The sequence below is a fragment of the Etheostoma cragini genome, chromosome 11 (assembly GCF_013103735.1).
Source record: "Etheostoma cragini isolate CJK2018 chromosome 11, CSU_Ecrag_1.0, whole genome shotgun sequence".
Lineage (NCBI taxonomy): Eukaryota > Metazoa > Chordata > Actinopteri > Perciformes > Percidae > Etheostoma > Etheostoma cragini.
Window position 1 is genome coordinate 1,582,831 of NC_048417.1, and position 16,323 is coordinate 1,599,153.

At 41.5% G+C, this 16,323-nt stretch overlaps 1 protein-coding gene across 18 annotated transcripts in view; it reads left to right on the top strand.

Moving 5' to 3' along the window:
* Positions 1–16,323, top strand: part of lrrfip1a (leucine rich repeat (in FLII) interacting protein 1a) — a 52,942-nt gene that overhangs the window by 2,258 nt on the left and 34,361 nt on the right. The window contains exon 1 of one of the 18 annotated variants that reach the window (XM_034884904.1): positions 12,528–12,660. The exons of the other annotated variants lie outside the window; for them this stretch is intronic. The gene's annotated coding sequence lies outside the window, so the exon portion shown is untranslated. Of the gene's footprint in view, positions 1–12,527; positions 12,661–16,323 lie in introns of those variants that run through there. 18 annotated transcript variants of the gene reach the window in all.

Genomic DNA, 16,323 nt, shown 5'->3' on the forward strand with positions numbered 1-16,323 from the left:
CAGTATTAGGGACCACTAAGGTCTATATAAAGAGACTTCAGATACAGTATTAGGGACCACTAAGGTCTATATAAAACAAAGCCTGACAATAGCTGCTCTAAAGCTACGTTGGGGATCTATCTTTTTGAGGAGAACGTGGTGCTGCTTCCTGTTACTCAGCAACATTTGAGTTGCTTTTTTATTGTTTAATGGTGAGAATGAAGTCCTTAACTCGATCATAGCCGTCCCCCTGATTCAGGGCAGCGTTGACAGGTTGTTTTTTCAGTAAGGAGGAAGTTGGTTTCTGTGCTAACCCAACCCGGATGTTTCAACAAATTTGCGTGTCACTCTTAACTGAAACACATTGTCCTCACTTCATAGCTGTGAATGTGTGTGTGGTAACGGGGCCGAAGCCTACCAAGGTTCGGCTCTTTGAATGTCATCTTCTTAGCTGACTGTTTACACTGCGTAGTGTATCTGAGGTTGCACATTCCTGCAGCTGGAAATCACGTCTTGTTGTGGTGTATTTGCAGGAGTGTCACCCGGCTCAGGTGTGAGGAGATTAGATAGATAGATAGATAGATAGATAGATAGATAGATAGATAGATAGATATAGATGTTTATTGATCCCAAGAAAAATGGGAAATTCTGGTGTTCCAGCAGCAAAATCAGTCACAAAGCACAGAAAATAAATATAAATGAAATACTAGGAAAAATATACATACATACAATATACATGAAATAATAATATGAATAAAATAAAAGAACAAATATTTGAATATGTACAAGATGGGAAAACAAAAAATGTGCAACTGCTTAAATAATATGCTAAGATGTATGCTAAATGTCAATAAACCAATTGTTTGTGTTATTCAGCAGCAGCAGATACACAATATCCACACAATGAGACTCCCTTTGGTGAACATATACCTTCGTCCTCATCAACTCCCAACGATGAAATGCTTATGTCTTATAACAGCGTTCTCTCACATCTGTGTCGCTTAGAGACAGTCTGTGCCTTTAAGAAGCAGACGGGTCAAGTCCCTCGCTGGCAGTCCTCTGACAGGATGGTATGTTAGTCCTGATGAGTTGGCCCGCTCTGCAAAAGAGTTCTAAAAAAAGACGCTCCTGAAAGATCAGCTGCTGCTGCACCCCAGTTTTAGATTAGGTCTGTGGGTGGGTGGGTGGGGGATGGGGATGGAGGAGGAGGAGGAGGAAGAGGAGGGGGGGGGATGTGGCTCACCACCTGGCCATCCCACCAGCATGGAAACAGCAGTGGTTGTGTGGAGATGTGAGGCCCTCCTGCAGAGAGTTGGTAGTTGAAGCTGCTGCGTGAGCTTGTGGGAGGATCGTGTTGCCGTACATTTTCCTACTCCCTGTCCCAGGGTTCAGAGAAACTTGACTTGGCATTAAAGACCGTCAGCACAGAATACCAGAGCGCTAGTTTGGCTGTACTCTAGGGAGTTGGTTCCCTCCCTACCCGTGTCAAACAGTTGTAAACATTAATTAGTCAGTCCCTCCTGGATTTTGCAGCCTTTTTGGAGATTGTTGCGGCCCAAAACGTCTGATGTTGCAGGAGCTTTTGGAAAAAAATGTAAATAATAAGGAGGGTGGATATGTACAGTATTTACATAGTTAAACAAATGTTATGATACAGATTTGTCTTTTGTATGTTTGTTGCAATGAAGTTGTCAGGGACAGAAAGTTGCAAAATAAGTTGTGATTTTTTTGTCGTTGTTGTTGTAAAGTTCTTCAAAAATAAAAAGGAAACTTGTTTTTGGGAGAATGAAGCTACTCTAGGCTGAGTTTTCCTTAGGAACCTTACCCTGTTGGTATAATATGAAGGTGGCTGCTAGATTTAAGACAACAAATAATAATGTATTGAATTAATCAAATTGGAAAATGTCTGTCAGTGGCTAGTTGATCTTTACATTGTTGGTTAATTTCCTGTCCACTCACACGAGATTGCAATAACGATATTACTTCCGATAAACAGATATTTGAGTACACTCAGTCCTGCATTTCTGCTGCGTTCAGTCTTCTAAAATGCAACAATTGCTTGTTGAATTTAAAATATAATAAATAATTTCCAACACATTAAACACTGAGTTAAATCTAAAAGGCACCACAAAAAAACAATGATAAACTGCAGATTTCTACTGATCATTTCTTTCAACTAACACAAAACATTCGCGTTTATGTCGCAGCCTTTCGCGATGTGTTTATTGCGGCATTTAATATTGCGATGACGATAAAATAAAGATATATTGTGCAGCCCTAATATCGAGGATTTTTTTTGTCTCAGAAGTTGGCCTGTTCGTTTAAATGTTTAAATTAACTTATATATTTTTATATATCTTATAGTTACTTTGATTTTCATTACATTTTACAAGGTGACCGCATCACAAACACTACGACTTTCTTCTGTGGGTTTTAAACATAGACTGGATGAAATAGTCCTAAATATAATCATAAATATTCTCTTTATGAAGCTTCTATGTTTACAGGCTTGTGGTGATGAGCAATGTGATCTAGATGCCCCAGAAACATCTGTTTGGTACTACCAATTTGTTTCGTTTTGTCATTTCTCATGTGTGCAATAAACATTTCTCTATGTGAGAATGATAATATGAATTCTAAGCTAAAAATCTGATTCAAATTTTGTCCTCCAAGCATTCAGATTTACCCAGAAGTCATTTAAACAGAAGAAAAGTTGAGTCTATTCACAACCTCTGAAACAGTTTTATCACGGCTGCCACCATGAGGTCGACATTTGGGATTTTTTGGGAAAACGGTTGCCTACCACTTGAATTTTCTAATTAGAGAAATGCAAGAAGCAATAGGCCCTCTACGTCATACTCCGCATGCTTTTCAATAACTTCCATTGCTTGTTTTTGGTATAAAGTGTCTGTTCATGCTGTACTTGGTCAGCTGTGGATTTTCCCTCAGGCCAACTAAGGCAGTTTGGGGTTTGTTGATTTACCAACCAGGTCATCACAAAGCTCTGAGGACAACGTCGTAGGAAGGATTAATCAAATCAGACCTACATGTATTTCCAATGTTCTACACATAACACAACACATAACAAGCCGTTTCATACCTCTCATGAACATTTAGAATAACAGATTTTGTGGGTTCTTATGAATGCACACACACCTCTGTGTGAACATTAGTGTTGTGTCTCCTCGGGAGCGTGCTGTTAAATTTAAATATTCACTAGAAGACTATTTTAGGAGTTATGTTCCTACACAAATGTGATGGAAAGTCCAAACAAGTGTTGATATCTTTCTGAAAAATGGTAGATTACTGTCAACGGTATTAACCACCCACACACACTCCTTTTTTCCATAGAAACACCTCCCATTCTTGCTTGAAAGATTCCAATAGCACTGCAATACAAGGCATTCATACAATGTATGTTCAACATCTACGGTCATGCTATGTTAGTAATGAAGCAGCTTTAGATTAACACTAAAATCTTAAACCTGACCTGGCCCACAGGTGGGTCATTACTGCACAGCCATGGTGCACAGCCAAGCGTGGCTGAGACACAGACACAGACATGAAGGCAACACAGCAGCCAGCAGTTTCCCTTAATGTGGCAGCAAGGGTCAGTGAAACTTGGGGTCTTATTGTAAATACGCAGACCGCAACCACAAGTGCAAAGCGGTCGGTCTAGGGTCCACGGACCGCAGTATGTTGGCTTCTACAGGTGCACCTGCTGGCTGTCTGTCAGCGCAGAGCGGAACGAATGCCAGGGAACTTTCTTTAATTATCTAATTTGACGGTCAGTCATAACGGAAAATATGAACAACTTTTAGAGTAGATTTTTTATTCAGGGCTAAATTACATGGTATGGGATGAGTACATAGACCCACGTACTCATTAAAACCATCCGCTGGATCTGGAAGGGTCCCATGTAAATAACAGCAGTGTTTCCTACAGGTTTTTGTGAGACTATGGACCACCTTGTATGGGGGTCTGGGGGTGGACCTTCTAACCTTGTATGGGGGTCTGGGGGTGGATCTCCTAACCATGTATGGGTGTCTGGGGGTGGACCTTCTTACACTGTATTGGGGTCTAGGGGTGGATCTCCTAACCCTGAATGGGTGTCTGGGGGTGGACCTTCTTACCCTGTATGGGGGTCTGGGGGTGGACCTTCTTACCCTGTATAGGGGTCTGGGGGCATGCTATAATTAAAGTTAAATGCATCAATCTGGTGCACTTTGAGAGCAATATTAAGAAGTTAGATCTATAAAGAATCTGTACTCTTGTGAATAATTCTGTTGTTGTGAGCAATTTAATCATAAACACATTGTTTGTATGGATATGAACGGGGATGAGCATGGTAAACCAGACGGGGTTTAGTTTACAAATGATCAAAACACCAAATCGACTAGAGCAGACGTACATTTGACAGGTGTCAAGGGAGGTAATAATCTAAAGGAAAGCCTTTTATTCTCACTTAGACTGTTCTGTGAGACAGCAAACTACAAGCATCATTAAAACATAAACTTCCAATAGGCATAATTTTGTCACGAAATTAGCTGAATGATTGGATTAGGCATAATTCTGTTGATGGTCTGTTTAGTCTGCGTGAGTTTGAGGAGTCGGTCTAAACTGGGGATTAAGTCGCCCGGGTGGTGCTGGGTGGTTTTTAGCAGCTCAGTGAAGCGTTGAGTTTTCAAAGGGTGGATTAGCGGGGGGGGGGGGGGGGGGGGGGGGGGGGGGGGCAGCGAGGACGGGGAAGCCCACCACACAGACCCTAAGTCATTCTTAGTCATCTGCCAGAAGGCCATGGTCCCTCATGCAGCCACAGCCCAGTTAATGTGTAACGGTGGAGACAAGCAACACGTATTTACACAATGGCCGCCGATGGCAGTCAAAATCCACACTGAATACTGACGATTTCCAACTGTGTCCCTGTCTAATGGAAGCACTCAACTCCAGTAAGATGTTTAAATGTGCTTCACTCTCAACAAGGCATCTTGCACCCAGAAGATAAGTGAGCAGATTGACATTTTCCAGTGAACACCCATTATGCCACGATCCACTTAAACAGGCACGGTTACTTGTGTATTTCCTGAGATATAGATATATATGCAGAAACAACCTCTGGCTCAGTTCAGCTCGGCTTTCCTGACTCATGTCTCCTTAAAAGGAAGTGGAGGCGCTGCATGTGTTGGCTTCCTCTTGATGACCTCATCACATGCACAGCCCCTGCAGATTGTTATCACAAACTCCTTCCTGTTTATTCACCACGGCCGAGGTTCTTCCAAAGCTTAGGGAACAGTGGAGGGTGGAGGGTGGAGGGTGGGGGTCAGGGTGGGAAATTAACTTTTTTGCCCTTCAGCCACAGCGGCTGGTAGATGCTCAGTTTTAACAGCCACTCTTTCTGGAAGTCAAATTTATAAAAAGTGCACTAGCATACTTTCAGCTGCTTCAGTACATAATTTTGTATTATTATCAATACATATTTTATTGATACAAGCAAATTAAAAAGTGATGTGGAGAAAAAAAAATGAAAGCCTTTATTGCCCCACTCTGCTCCCGGGGTCCCGTCTTTGCAGCTGTGTGGCAGGGCACTTGATATTGCCTCTAATTTAACCCTTGTATCATCTTCCAGTCAATATTGAAAATCAACCCTTTTAAGTGAAGATTTTATTCAACATTTTTAAGTTTTTCTAACATTTTGGCCCCTTTTTTTAAACACTTTTGATGCTTTTTTTTTTTCAATGTTTGTCACTTTTTTGATGTTTTCAACACTATTTGAAAGTTATTTTTGGAATTTATGGTCAATAAACCTCATTAATAGGAAATTATACCTAATGTTTGAGTTAGAAAAGCAGAAATTAGGAATTATTGAGACTAAAATTAAAGGAATGGATGTTGATGATAATCACAGACTGGAATATGTCAACTTTTACTCGATACTACTTCCCCCAAAAACCCTCAATTTTTTCTCTCCAAATGCTATAAAATTGAATAAGACGCCCCAAAATTAATGAAAGTCGAGATGTATACTTGCAAGATTGCGTTGTGTGGAATCAATCATGTTATTTGGGGGAATTAAAAAGAACATTGATATAGGAAAACGGGTCTATTTGACCCGAGGACAACGTGAGAGTTAAGGTCGGTTGTTGCTCTAACCAACAAATCGTTTTCAACTTCTGAAAACGAGTGGGTTCGACAGTAAGAACAGTGCATTGGGCTGGTCGTCGGTCAGGTAGGCTAGAGGGTCGTGCCAATGGACAATATCATGTCATCCCAACCATCGTAATGCCACGCACCCCCACACCCACCCCCACCCTGTCGGACACACGCTAATCCTAATAGATGGGAAATTGACGAATGCGTCAGGCTTTGCGCTGTGCTGCACCTTAAGTGGAAGCTACTTCCCCCCGCTTACGTGCAACCTATTTGTAGTGATAGTCTCTCTCTCTCTCTCTCTCTCTCTCTCTCTCTCTCTCTCTCTCTCTCTCTCTCTCCCTGTCAGTACAGTAGCTCGCCCTACCTGGCCTAGTAATGTATAAGCATGCATTAGGGTCATGCTTTACGCCTCGGCTTAGACACAGAGAGCGAGAGAATCAGGCCCTAACGGGGAACACTTTCACACTTTCCTTTATCCCCTCATTGGACTAACTTTGTGGATACAACTGTGTGCATGCATCAATAAGTAAGTCTAACGAAGTTATGTAGGATTTATGAATGTACGTTAGCAACAGTAGGCTAATTCATGAGGGTGCCGTTTTATGTGTGAGATAATATTGCATATCTGTTCTTCTGTCTCTGTTTATTGAATGCGTTATTCAGTGCAAATGTAACCCAGAATGTAGTTTAACCTCAGTAATGATGGTATATTAGGTTATTACTGTTGCTCTGTTAAAGAGTCACTGTACTGTTGTTGTCCAGATCACGGAGCTCTGGTTGAGTCGAGACTTTACGGCACCGTAGGTCACGTTGTAATGTGCAGCCCATACCGGCGGCAGCATGTAATACTGTCTATTTACAGAGGTTATTTACATGTATGTCTGACCAACTGCCAATTTAGGGGACACCGCCCAACCCTAGTAAGCTAACCGTTTCCTCGTTCCCCCTTCGCCACAATACACCACTTATTCGACAAAGTACCTTCCCTTCTCGTTTCTTTACTTCGCCCTTGGTGGCGGGTGCTGATTTCCCACCCTGGTGGGGGTTGAGGGCAGTCAGGTACGCTGAGGGTGGGGGACACACTTATACAATTTGACCAATAGGACCAAGTAGGACAAACGGTCAACACACAGTTTCTGACGGCAAGATGTTAACCATGTGACCAAAGCAGCAGTGGAACACTAATAATAGCCACACAGTCGTTATTCACCATCTTTTCTCAGCCCTTTTTAACAGAAACAACCACATTTTGAAGATTGGACACCCTCAAATATTGAATTTTTTCATTCTGGTGTAAGCGCACCTTCTTAAGTTAGAATTTAAGTGTATTCTCTTTCATCTGGGCCACATTAACCCTGCTGCTATGTTGTTAGCCAGACAGGTTTATCCAGATTGTGTAGTGTTTATTTTCTGTAATATTAGTTACTCTTCATTTCACTTCCCCTGACTCTTAGGTCTCATGGCCTCTCAGCTTAGGGACAGTAAGAATATAGTAACTGTGCATATATATATATATCGATAGATAGATATATAGATAGATACATCTGATAAGCATCTTAAATGTTCGTCGATAAGCCTCTTAAATCTTTGTCTATAATTACATGCCTAAAGACATACATCACACAAACAGAATGCTAATACCAATCCTTTATTTAATAACAAGGTCCTTTACATTACATAATATGTACTAGGTTCAAGGTCAAAGTCAACCTTTATTTATATAGCACATTTACAAACAGAACAGCATAAGATAAAAAGTATTATAAATAGCAGAAAAAACTTGTCTAAAACAGAATATGCTAAAAACTGATAAAATTATACTTAAAGCAACAACAACAACAACATGTCACAACCCAGTTTACGTAGAAAAGAAGATTTTAAAAGTGATAAAACGCTCTGAATAGAGGAAGCTGCTCTAATGTTGAGAGGAAGAGAGATCCAGAGCTTAGGACCTGCTACTGAAACAGCTCTGTCCCCTCTGGGTTTCAGTCTGGATCTGGGGTTCAGTCTGGATCTGGTCTTCAGTCTGGATCTGGTCTTCAGTCTGGATCTGGTCTTCAGTCTGGATCTGGGACAGTCTAAAAGCATCTGGTCCTGGACCTGAGTGCTCTGACTGGAGTGTGATCAGCACACCAGATAAACATGATGGTGCCAGCCCATTAAGAGATTTAAAAACAAACACTAAGATCTTTAAAATGGATTCTAGAGACGACAGGCGGCCAGTGGAGAGACCACAGTATGGGGGGGGGTGATGTGGTCTGGGCCTGTTTCCTGTCAGCAGGCGTGCAGCCACGTTCTGGACTAACTGTGTTCGGCGAACTGAAGACTGATCAAGGCCAGAGTACGATGAGTTCCTGTAGTCCAGGTGATCTGGGATCAGGGCCTGCACACCTGTCTCCAGGTGGCTCTGGGACGGGTAAGGCTCGACCCCCCCCCCCCCCCCCCCCCCCCCCCAAGAAGTCTGATCTGAAAGAAGCGTATTTTTACCACTCAGATAATCTGTTTATCCAGTTTAACCCTTGTGTTGTCTTACCGTTAACCATGAACCTGCCTTTCCAGGTCAAAATTGATTTTTTTTGTTGTTGTGCTTTTCCGATGTTTTTGTCATTTTTTTCAGATTTATTTGTCACTTTTTCCAGCTTTTGGCTCTTTAAAAAAAAAAAACTGAGCTGGTTTAATAACAGGTTTAAGCCTTATTCTTGGACAACAAACCTCATTTGTATTAAATTATACATACGTTTTAGTTAGAAAGGCGGAAATTATGAATTATTTTGACTAATAGTTTAGCTCAGAGGATGTTGAGTAGATCACAGATGGGTAGATGTCAAAGTTTAGTCCGGATACTGAGACAAAAAAAAGAATTCAAATGCTATAAGATTAAATAAAACAATTAAAAAAATTATTTTACCTGAAGAATGTTGTATGGAATCATCCATGTTTTTTTGGACAATTTGGTTGAAAGAAATCTATATTTCAGATATAAAACACTTTGAAGCGGGTCAGTTTGACCCAAGGACAACACAAGGGTTAAAGTAACCAACAACCAAAACACCAAGCCTTTAATTGCTTATGGTGTACTTCTACTTCAGGGGAAAACATTCTACTACTACCTTTACTAGGGGGGGGGACACCAGACGTCTCCCGATACGATATCTTCACAATACTTATGCCACGAGACAGTGTTATTGTGAATTTAAACACATTGCAATATCAGTGTGCCTGTGAGTTGGGCGTGTAACATCTTCTGCCTGGGTGTCACTGCCCAGAGGCAGGGGGTTAACGCTGATGGTTTTAAAGTGTGTTTGACCCCATGAACGTAGCACGGAGAACTGAATCATCACTTGGAAGTAAACATCTGATCTCCAGTACTTCACTGCGCTCACAGAGCTGCGTTGGGTAACTTCCTGTGAGGTATTGCTTACTCCCATCATGCTTAAGTAGCAGTGAGAGTTGCACCATAAAGTATTCCTGCCTGAAGCATCCGTTCCAAGCTACAAGGGGCTTCCTATAACTCTGATGAGGAAAACCCAGGAGGGCCCCACAGTGTGTAACCAAATGGAAACATGTGGGTAACATCGACTAAAATATCTCAGAGGATGGTGGTTGTTGTTGTTGTAAGACCAACAGCTTCCTGAGAGGAATGTTTGAGGATGTTCTAGTTCCCATAATCTGCTGTCTTGATTGGGAATGATATTGAAGTGCTGGGCATGAACCACTTTGTTGCTACTTCCATGTTTAATTCTCAGGAACTTCTCAACCTATGGCGCTGAAACTGTCTCCCTGCCGCTGTAATTCAGTTTAATGGTGTCGTCGCATTCCCTCACGGTTTAAACCCAACTGCCTCCCTCCATATCTATTTTTAGACATCTCTAAAGTATACTATTTGTTTTAATCCTGACATTATGTAGCCCGCACAGCTAACCGCTGTGTTTGCAGTGCTCAGGGTGCCCGAGCATGTGTTGGTGGTGCAGCCTGAGGTTTCATTGCATGGCTGTGGGAGTGGAGGCAGACGGATGGTTTTCTTTGAAGGTGCTGTATGAACGGGCCGGAGGATGAGCCTGAAGTCTAGAAACATGGCTGCCTATATACAGTGCATCTTCTGGCTTCTCAGATACTAGGTGCAATTGAACACATTTGTTGTGAAAGGCACATTGCCACACGAAAAACCATCTTCAGGATGGGCAAAGGCTGGTGCTCTTTGATGCACAGGGCTCAACGCTAATAACCAGGATCTCAAATTTGTACTTAAAGTACAGTACTTAAAAGGTAAAAATGTACCTAGTTACATTCCCCCCCTGCTCGCAGATGGATGCGGTGGAGACAGTTGTATGTTTTAAAACCTCTGTTGAATAATTTTTTGCAAGAATTAGACTTAGACTTAGCTTCATTAAACTATATTAAGTTTGTAAGGGTTTGAACACAGATGCTTAATTTACCCATTCTGCTCCTGTTGAGAGAGCGCCGTCCGTTCAGCTGACTCATGTCTGTGGCTTTAGTGTGCGCTGAGCGTTTTAGCAGCCACTCCCTTTTAGGCCACATCTGGGGGGTTTCTAAGGTTTTGCAAAGAGGAAACAAGTGTTTTTTTTTTTAGTTAGTCTTCATGACCTTCTACTTAATAACAGGCAAACTGAATGAATCCACTTAATGGCCCCACCTCATTTTAAACGCAGTCAAACCTCTCGCTGGTCAGAAATCAGTCGTTTCTGTGTGCTGTCTTTGTCCAGCCTGTCAGCGCTCATGATCATTAAAATACCCGTCCATTTCGGTTGCTGAAGGCTGGCATTCAGGGCGTGGGAATTCAGCGCGCTGCAGACAGAGTCCCAGCACCAGGCTGGCATTTAGCTCGGGTGGCACTTGAAGACAAGATGCCATTTAGATTGTCTGTAGACACAAGGGATCAGCTCGACATGAGCCAGGCCAACAGGTCGGTCTGCAGTAAGATAAGATGAGCTGGAGCACCAATCACGTCTGGACACTGTCCCTAGTTGTCGGACATTACAGCATGGTAAAGTCATAAAATGTGTAAAATATGAACATAGTCTCCATGACGTCACCGACCAAGAGCCAAAATGACATTGGCCAACTCCCAGCTAATCCAAAAATAGGTAATGAGGTGGAGCGTGGGTGGAGCTGAGGCTGGCCGACTGAGACGGGGAGGTTTTGGACCAGGCTGCTACTGGAAAGTTAGGCATGTTAACATGGGGTCGGGGGGGCACCGGGTAGCTCACCTGGTAGAGCATGCACCCCAAATACTGAAGGCTGAGCCCTAACTGCAGTGGCCTTAAAGCCCCCCCCCCCTTTCAGAAAATTTTAAGATTTCGTATAGTTAATTGGAGCAACAATGACACCATGTATTATGTTTTAAAATGTGCATCAATGAATTGTTAGCATTATTAGTTTGTGGGTTCATATTTTCCCAAATTGAACATCTTAAAATAAAACACTACTTTAACAATTTTGAAAAAAATAAATAATATGTGACGTGTCATTTTGGCTTCATAGCTCATGTTTGATAAAACTGCTAGTCAGGAATTGGAGGAAGGAGAACGTACACTCTTCTTTTGTCTGCATTTAAAGCAACACTAAAGCACTTTTCCCGCTTTCTCTCCCCCCCTACAGGTTGGAAGTGGAACTGTCCATTTCACTACATTATGCAAGTTTGCCAGATCGGGTAAAGCGGGAAAAGTGCTTTAGTGTTGCTTTAAACCATAAAAAAGGATACATCCTTTGAGTAATGTACTTGGATATAAGATTCCTTTCACGTACATAGTCTTATACCTGTGTCATATTTCACCTGTAACAGTACAGAGGGGCAGGTACCAAGTCAAGATACTGCTCACAGCAGCGAGGAAAGGGATAACCAGAATCTGGTATGAGCCCGTTTGTCCTTAACGGCAACAAAGGTTTGATGTCATGTAAGAAATAAGGGCAGTGGAAAGGTTGACTTTTGTGCTAGGTTTGAGAGAAGGGACGTATACCAAAAGATGGCAGAAGTGGACACTTTACTTCAATAAAGCATGAGGACATTGGTTCACAGCATTGTTTTTTTTTGGCTATCATCACCTTTTCCCAGAGGAGTTTCCCCGTTCCCCCTCTTTTTATGTTTCTGTTTTTTCATATATTACTTAAAAATCGAGGTGCCTGATCAGTTGTAACAGTGTACTGAATATTCAATGAAAACTAAAGTTAAAAAAAGGATATATCCAATTTTGTTGGAGCCTCCATTTTTAAAATGAAGTAGCTCATTTGCTCCCAGGAGGACAGTCGCCCCGTTGAATTTGTGCTGAATAAGAACCGTTCTGATAGAACCAGAGACCATGTAGGTCATTAAAAATAGCTTTAACGGAGGTGTAAAAGAGATGTGGGATTCTGTATTTTGACCTATTTAGATGCATTGCTCTGACTAGAAGCAGCTACCACATGCACTCCCAGGTACAACGTGTGTGGACACTCGCATGATCCAGGATTTCACTCTCCTCCAGTTTCTGACATCATGGCGTATTTTGACTTCAACTGACAAACTGCACCAAGGTACTTTGATTGAAAGAATGAATTGTATTCTAAAAAGCAAACTATTAGTTTTTTAACTTAACATAGTGTTAGGACAGTATTTGTCTTAGCGTTTTAACGCGTCCTTGGGGACGTCAGTGCATCCGCCCGTCCCATTCTTGAAAACTCAATATCTCAAGACTGTGAGATTGTCTTCAAATATGGCGTCAATTACGACTCAAGGATAACTGATTAAGGTCCACGTGACCTCGCAAAATATGTTTTTGGTCATAACTCAAGAATTCCAATGCTTGTTTTGACATTTCACACACGCCTTAATAGGGTAAGAATGATGAAGTGAAGACATTTTATATCCAGAAGGTCATCTTCACTTTGACATCATTATGTCAACTTGCAAAAAAGCTTTTCTGGCCGTTACTCAGCACATAACAGAAGGGGAGATGGTGGTCGGATACTGACTCAGTGACACTAATCTTGGAACTGTAATGATTGTATAGATGATCCGTGTAAAGCATCCATGTTTCACCATAAAATACACCTGATACCTTTTATATTAAATCCCACAACGTATCATGTGAGTCTGGGCAGACATGGATGTAAACTGAGGCGGTCATTCTAGTTGGCTTCTTAAAGAACACACAAACTGCTCAATATGACTGTTAAAGATACTTTAGTACAGGATTTAATAATGACATCGCTCCTCGGCTGTACATATTGCTATTGCCTTCTTTAAATAGACTATACAGAATGGCCCATACAGTTTTATTGAAAAAGAAGTCAAGTCTTGTTTGATTCTTATTTTTTTAAATGGTCAGAAGTCCCACCAAGGAACACAGTAATGTCTAAATGATAACCATTCGTGGTTAAAGTAAAGGGGGCGGATCAGTATCACATGTAGACCACACATAAGTTTCATGTAAATCGGATGATGTTTGTCATGTACTGTTGATTTCCTGTTGCCAGCAAGGGGCGCTATGATCAAAAGTAAATGTTGGCCTATAAATGTCCTCAGGCCTGGACCCTCGTCAATCTTGAGATAAATATGATGCTATATGCTATAAATGGGCATGTACTTTTGATTGAAAAATACCAAAACTGAATCGGTGCAGGCAACACGGAGGAGCCGCAGCTAGGTGTACAACTTCCACTGAGCTAAAACGGCTGTTAGTGGGGCACGTTTTAGAGCCTTTGTGCCTCTTAACAGACACACAAATGGAATTAAAGTGTCTGTAGTGACCCTTACGTGACAACAAGATGCCTTTTCAACTCAGACATTGTTTAAATTCACCTACTATGTCTCTATCCTGCCGGTAGCTAGCTCGCCCTGTTGGCGGCTAGCTGTTAGCGGCTAGCTGTTAGCTGCTAGCTACGTCCGTGATACGTGTGTTCAACCAGGCTTCTGTGATAATCAGGCAGCAGTTCCCTGTGTATTTGTAGCTCATCCATTTCGTGTGTGATGGATCTGGTGTTTGATCTGGCTTGTTGATTTATGTAGTAGTTCCCTTTCACTTCTTAGTATGTTTTACGCCTTTTGGTTTAGGCCTGTTGTCACTACAGATGTGATGTAACTCATTTTAAAAGGTAATCATTGTGTTTTAGGATGCCTATCGTCACCTGGCCGGGGACTGCAGCTGGAAATGAGGGCAGACACACAGATCAGTGCAGTCACGGGGCGTTCCTTACATTCATGTTGAACATATTTTTAAGACCGGTCCATCAACATGCTATCATCATTTCACATAACATCCCTTTCATCCTCTCATCTCACAATTGAACACACATTCGTATATTGTTAATATATAGTAAACTACAACCAATGTAGTTTCTTAGTCTACTCAACTTCTTTAATCAATAGATTTATTTTAGCTAAACATTTTTAAATCTTATTTAATGCTTTCTTGTGTTATTTGTTCAGGTAACAGATTCCATTCTTGCGTTGCTCCAAACACGACCAAACATTCGTTTAACAGGATTTGTCCTTTTTGTTTTGGTAAAGTCAAGTTACCTCTTGTCACAGCGGCTCCATTTTGTTCTCCTTAGCACAACAATTATTAGGGGTGGAAAAAACAACCGATTCTTAGATGCATCCCGATTCTCTCTAGAACGATTTGATGCTCAATTTAAAAAATCAGAAAACAAAGTGACTGGAAGAGGATGGATGATGGACAACATCCTAAGAGTTTAGGCCAGAGTGCTGGAAAAAAACACAAAAATTGCCAAATGGGGAAAAACATTTTGTTTACACATGATCCAATGAGACATACATTAAATAATTATGCAAAACACATATAGGTTGTTGATCTACTTTATCGCATCACATGTGACCAGCTCATGTTGGTTGGTGGTTTCATGTTGTAAGAAGCCAGTTGTGCACATTTAAACATGACTCTGACACGGGAGATCGCTGTGAGAGAAGGTGGAAAAATATTGGGCTACTATGCTGTATAGATTTGTTTCCCACCCCTATTGTTGACAACAACCATCATCAGAATTGGGTGTGGACAGGAACACAAAGCACAATGCAGTGCAGCTGCTATGTGATAAAACTAGGCGCGAGTCACAGCATGATATTAACATTATAGGTGCTGATCACTGACAGCAGCAGCATAGTTAAAAGTAAATATAACACTGAGGAGCCTTAGCAGAGACACACCATTGCAAAGCAAAGGCCATACACACTGTCATCAAGTAACTGCGGTGATCATGAAAAATATACACCTGGATCTGCCTGACTGGGCTAAGGTGACAATGATTGGACATAGTCCGTACGCTCTGTGGTAATGAATCGGGGCCGAATGTCCCACTGTGACTAGATTAGATCACAATTAGGTTAGATACATTGCCAACTCTGCTTGGCTACAAAAGAGATTCTCAAAAGAACTTATGCTCTAAATTGTATAAGCACAAAGCCACCCTCAAATGTATTATAATGCACCAGGTTAATGTTTACATTAAGAACTGACAACCAGAAAATACTTTATTAAACAGGATTAATATGACAGTCATTGACAAACTACAGCACCTGTACTTTATACATCCTTGGTATAACAAAGGCACATATTAAAAGTTGAAAAATTGATTTCATTATCAGATCATTTGATCAAAGACCGACACTAATTGGAGCATTGATTTTAATCCAGCCCCCTTATACAAACGTATAATAAAATGTTAATGTAAACTTAACGCTTATTTCATAATTTAATATATTTTGTGATTATTGCAATGCCGCTACAATGCAGCTACTGTAAAACGCCCTTTAGGGTCTCCGGTCTGGCAATATCATGTGACCAACACAGCCGCAGGTAAAGTTGGTTGGTGAGCAGCTAGTGAGGGATGGTGTCCTGGTTTGTGTACATTGTTTTCAGGTGATTGGCACAGTAGGGCTCCTGATACATATAGGGCTTTAGTGTGGATACACAAGCATCGTAACTTAGTTATTTAGCCTGAGTGTAGTTACTGTTTAAGTGGAAGATGAACTTGTGAAAACATGAACTGACTGACAACCAGATCTAGAATTTGGAGTGTACTGTACTGTACACTCATAGAGGCCATGCAGCCCAATTACTACTGCAAACGGCAAGCATTTGAAGTACACATTGCAGAAAGAGTGTGTGTGTGTGCGTGTGTGCGTGTGTGTGTGTGTGTGTGTGTGTGTGTTTTGCGTGTGCGAGAGCGTGTGTGTGC